Source organism: Orycteropus afer, unplaced genomic scaffold (genome assembly GCF_000298275.1).
Source record: "Orycteropus afer afer isolate SDZICR_OR568_19922 unplaced genomic scaffold, OryAfe1.0 scaffold00252, whole genome shotgun sequence".
NCBI lineage: Eukaryota > Metazoa > Chordata > Mammalia > Tubulidentata > Orycteropodidae > Orycteropus > Orycteropus afer.
Window position 1 is genome coordinate 2156896 of NW_006921839.1, and position 5489 is coordinate 2162384.

A 5489-nucleotide genomic window follows, 5' to 3' on the forward strand; every position below is an offset into this window, starting at 1 on the left:
GGGGATAATGTGTGGTTTAAAATTAGGAAAGGTGTCAGGGTTGTAATCTTTCACCATACTTAATTAATCTGTATGCTGAGCAAATAATCTGAGAATCTGGACCATATGAAGAAGAATGTGGCATCAGGATTGGAGGAAAACTCACTAACAACCTGCGACATGCAGATGACACAACCTTGCTTGCTGAAAGTGAAGACTTAAAGCATTTACTGATGAAGATCAGAGACTATAGCCTTCAGTATGGATTGTACCTCAACATAAAGAAAACAAAAATCCTCACAATTGGACCAATAGACAACATCATGATAAATGGAGAAAAGATTGAAGTTATCAAGGATTTTATTTTACTTGGATCAACAATCAATGCCCATGGAAGCAGCAGTTAAGAAATCAAATGATGTAGTGAATTGAATGAATCTGCTGCAAAAGACCTCTTTAAAGTGTTTAAGAGCAAAGATGTAACATTGAAGCCTGACATGCACCTGACCCAAGCCATGGTCTTTCAGTAGCTTCATATTCATGTGAGAGCTGAACAATGAATAAAGACTGCAGTGGAATTGATACATTTGAGTTGTGTTGTTGGCAAAGAATACTGAATATACCATGGGCTGCTAGAACAAAGAAAAACTTGGTAAAGCAGAAAAGTCAGCAAAAAAGGGGAAGACCAACCAGGCAGAGATGGGCTAACACAGTGGCCGTGAGGATGACAAAGACTCAAGCATGACAGTGATTGTGAGAATGGTGGAGGACTGGGACAGGTTTTGTTCTTTTATGCATAGAGTGGCTATGAGTCAGAACTGATTGATGGCACCTAACAACAACAATAATGTAATTATTGCTGGGAACCAACAATTAATTCTCCATTGTTTATTAATAATTTACTTATAACTAGTAAAAGCTGTTGCAAATATATGTATATTTGTGTTTTGTACAGTATCTTAATATCATAATATGTTAATGAATTATTAACAGGAATAGGGCCTGGTTGTCTAGCGCTGTTTCTTTGCATTTGGCCTGCCTGGGATACTGTGTGACACATGAGGATTCAATTCTCCCAGCTCTTTTCTTTATCACAGACAGAAAAAAAAAATCCACTTGCCACTGAGTTGATTTAAACTCATAAGGACCCTATAGGACAGGGCAGAACTACCCCCATAGGGTTTTCAAGGCTGTAAATCTTTATGGAAGCAGACTGTGTCATCTTTCTCCCACAGAGAGGCTGGTGGGTTTGGACTGCCAAACTTTTGGCTAGCAGCCAAATGCTTTAACCACTGTGTTATCAGAGCTCCTTCTATTAGATCATTACTGTGATACTTTCGTCTGTACAATTTGTCATGCTGTCTTTTGACTTTCATATGATACAAACAAAATTCTAAACTCAATGTGAACTCAGGCACTAACTTCATGTTTTAAGGTGCTCATTTGGATAATCACAAATAACATCACGTTTTTTTAGATTAGCATCAAAATGACAACACAAAATTTAAAAAAAAAACATCTTGTAGTATATTTGTAGAATCTCCACAAATATATATTTTTGGATCTTAGGTTGAGAAACACTGGCACAGATTATAGCCATTCTTTCAATCAGCAAGTTTTTTTAATGCATTTTATTGAAATATAATTTATGTACAGTGAAACTAAAGTGACATGGGTCAATGCATTTTATTTTTATTTTTTTTTTTGCAGTGTTCCCTCCCTTTCCCTCCCACCCTGGCAACCAACAAAGAAAGTTTCTCTCCATATATAAAATTCTCCTTGACCCTCCACAACAACGTCAGCAATAGTTTTTGAGGTCACTTTGTGCCTGGCTTGGACAGCCTGCAATCAACAAACTGCCTATCCTTACGTACAGCCTTACAGTCTATCAGAGAAGGAGGACAGTAATCAAATAAGAATACAATTGCAGATAGTGATTAGTGAAGAAAATGAAGAAAAGAATGGAGAGTAAAAAGGACAGAGGTGATGTGTTGGAGGTTGGTCAGGAAAAGCATTTCTTTGGAGCTGGCATTTGAGCAGACATCTAAATGAATACTACCTGGGAAAAGACTTTTCTAGGCAGAAGAACAGCAAATACAAAGGCCCTGAGACAGGGATGTACTTGGAGTGTTTGAGAACCCACAAGGAGACTGGTGTGACTAAAGCACATGAACTATGAAAATAAGACTAGAGAAGTAGCTGCCAGGGGCCAGTTCATACAGGGCCTATACATTAGAGCAGTGACTTTGATGGTGGGGTGAGTAAAAAACAAAACAAAACAAAACAAAAACACCACTGCCATTGAGGCGATTCTGACTCATAGCGACCCATACGATAAAGCAGAACTGTTGCGTAGGGTTTCCGAGGCTGTAAATCTGTATGAAAGCAGATTGCCTCCTCTTTCTCTTGTGGAACAGCTAGTGGGTTTGAACCACCAATCTTTTGGTTAGCAGCTGGATGCCTTAACCACTGTGCTACCAGAGCTCCTTGGGATAGGTAAGGTGGTTCTTAAAAAGAAACATGGGATTGCAGAAGGCATGCTTTAGACAGACTAGAGATGAAACTCCTGCCCCGTAATTCTTTTCATATTTTTTCTTTTACTTTTTAAAGTCAACTTTATTGAGGTATAATTTACATACAACAAAATGTACTCATTTTAAGGGTATATTTACTTCCAAACATCAGCCACTGAAAATCCTTATGAATCAAAGTGATCAGATCCATAACTTATCACAGGGATGGTGCAAGAGTGGGCAATATTTCCTTCCACTGTGCACAGGGTCACCAAGGGTCAGAAGTCAACTTGATGGTAGCCAACTACAACAACATATATCAATGCCACCACTACTATAATCAAGATAAAGACTATATCCTCATCCTACAAAGTTCCCCTGTGCTCTTTTGCAATCAATTGTCATCACCCTACCTGGCCCGACAAGGGCCAGACAATCACTGGGGCTCATTGGGATGGTAAGTCTCATTATTTTTAGTGTGGACTTTGAAGATTGAGTTCTGTGCTGTCCACTATGGTAGCCACTAGCCACAAGTGGCTATTTACATTTGATTAAAATTAAATAAAATGAACAATTCAGCTTCTCAGTTTCATTAGCTGTATTTCAAGTGCCTAATAGCCACATGTGGTGTTGGCTGCCATGCTAACTAGCTCAGGCATAGAACATTTCCATTACTTCCATTCCAGATACTTGTTTTGAGAAGCACTGAGATGCTACCCTGGTGGAAGATGGTCTTCATCACATGCTGGTAGGCCAAGTTGCTTGAAAACTGACACAGGCTCATATAAACCACATTACCTAGTTTTATGTCACTATCTATGTTACTAGGAGCTCTGGTGGCATAGTGCCTAAGACTATGACTGCTAACCAGAAGGCTGGTGGTTCAAACCCACCAGTCACTCCTTGGAAGGAAGGTTGGGCGATCTATTTCTGTAGTGATATCGCCTTGGAAACCCAAGGAGGGGTTGCTATATCACCCAGTAATAACTAAAGCCCTGCAGTGAAAGAGTTGTGTTCCATGCTTGGGCCAAAGTGTTGAAGGGGGAGCAACATGCTCTGGATAGCACAATAATGGCCACAGTAATTACCAAGATGCTCACAACATAGAAATTCTTCCTCCATAACTGAAGGCAAAGAAGCTCCTGTTTTTATTAAAGGAAATGGTGATTTCTGTTATAACTCATTTGGCACAATTTTGTTTTATGTAAAATTAAACCTCAAAATCTTGTTGTTGTTGTTAGGTGTGATCAAGTTGCTTTCAACTCATAGCAACCCCATACAAACAGAATGAAACACTTCCTGGACTTATGCCATCCTCACAATCATTGCTATGCTTCAGTCCACTGTTGCAGTCACTATGTCAATCCATCTCATTGAGGATCCTCCCCTTTTTTGGTGATCCTCTGTTTTACCAAGCATGATATCATTCTCCAGGGACTGGTCCCTCCTGATAAGATGAGAAATATGAAAAAAGTTTGAGATGAGGTCTGGCCATTATTGCTTCTAAGTTGCATTCCAACTGTATTTCCTCCAAGACAGATTTGTTTGTTCTTCTAACAGTCTATTGTACATTCAGTATTCTTTGCCAAGAATACAATTCAAATGCATCAATTCCATTGCAGTCTTCTTTACTCATTGTCCAGTTCTCACATGAATATGAAGCTATTGAAAATACCATGGCTTGGATCAGGCACACCTTAGGCTTCATAGTGACATCTTTGCTCTTTAAAACTTTAAAGAGGTCTTTTGCCCAATACAATTTGCCCAATACAATGTCATTTGATTTCTTGACTCCTGCTTCCATGGGCATTGATTGTGGGTGCAAGTAAAATGAAATCTGTGACAACTTTAATCTTTTCTCCATTTATCATGACGTTGTTTATTGGTCCAGTTGTGAGGATATTTGTTTTCTTTATGCTGAGGTGCAATCCATACTGAAGACTGTAGTCTCTGATCTTCATCAGTAAGTGCTTCAAGTCCTCTTTTTCAGCAAGTAAGGTTATGTCATCTGCATATCAGATTGTTAATGAGTCTTCATCCAATCTTGAAGCTGCATTCTTCTTTATATAGTCCAGTTTCTCAGATTATTGGCATAGCATACAGACTGAATAAGTATGGTGAAAGGATACAACTCTGACACATACCTATCCTGATACTAAATCATGAAGTATCCCCTTGTTCTATTTAAATGACTGCCTCTTGGTCTATGTACAGGTTCCTCATGAGCACAATTAAATGTTCTGGAATTCCTATTCTTTGCAATGTTTTCCATAATTTATTATGATCTACACCATTTTCATAGTCAGTAATAATACACAGGCAAACATCTTTCTGATATTCTTTGCTTTCGGCCAAGTTCCATCTGACATCAGCAATGATATCCCTTATTTCATGTCCTCTTCTGAATCCAGCTTGAATTTCTGGCAGTTCCCTATATATTGCTGTAACCATTTTAAAATTATTTTCAGCAAAATTTTACTTGTGTGTGATACTAATGAAAATGTTTGATAATTTTCACATTCTATTGGATCATCTTCCTTTGGAATGAGCACAAATAGGGATCTCTTCCAGTTTACTGGCCAAGTAGCTTGGCTTCCAGATTTCTTGGCATAAACAAGTAAGTGCTTCCAGCATTGCATCCATTTGTTGAAACATCTCAATGGGTATTCCATCAATTCCCCCCCCCCTTTATTGATTGATTGATTGTGATTTGGGTGAAGGTTTACAGAGCAAATTCACTTTTCATACAGCAGTTCACATACACGTTGTCTCATGATATTGACTACCATTTACCACAATGCAACAGCTCCCCTCCCACTTCCTCCTGATAGTTACCTCTTCCCTGAGTCCATCCCTCCATGCACTCCTGCCCCCTAAACTGTCTCCCTGTGCATAAACAGCCCTTCTTTCTGATTGTTCTCTCCAAGAAATGTATCTACCTCAGGTAAATGTTCAACCCATATGCCTGTCTTTTGTTTGGCTGGAAGCCACAGGTGT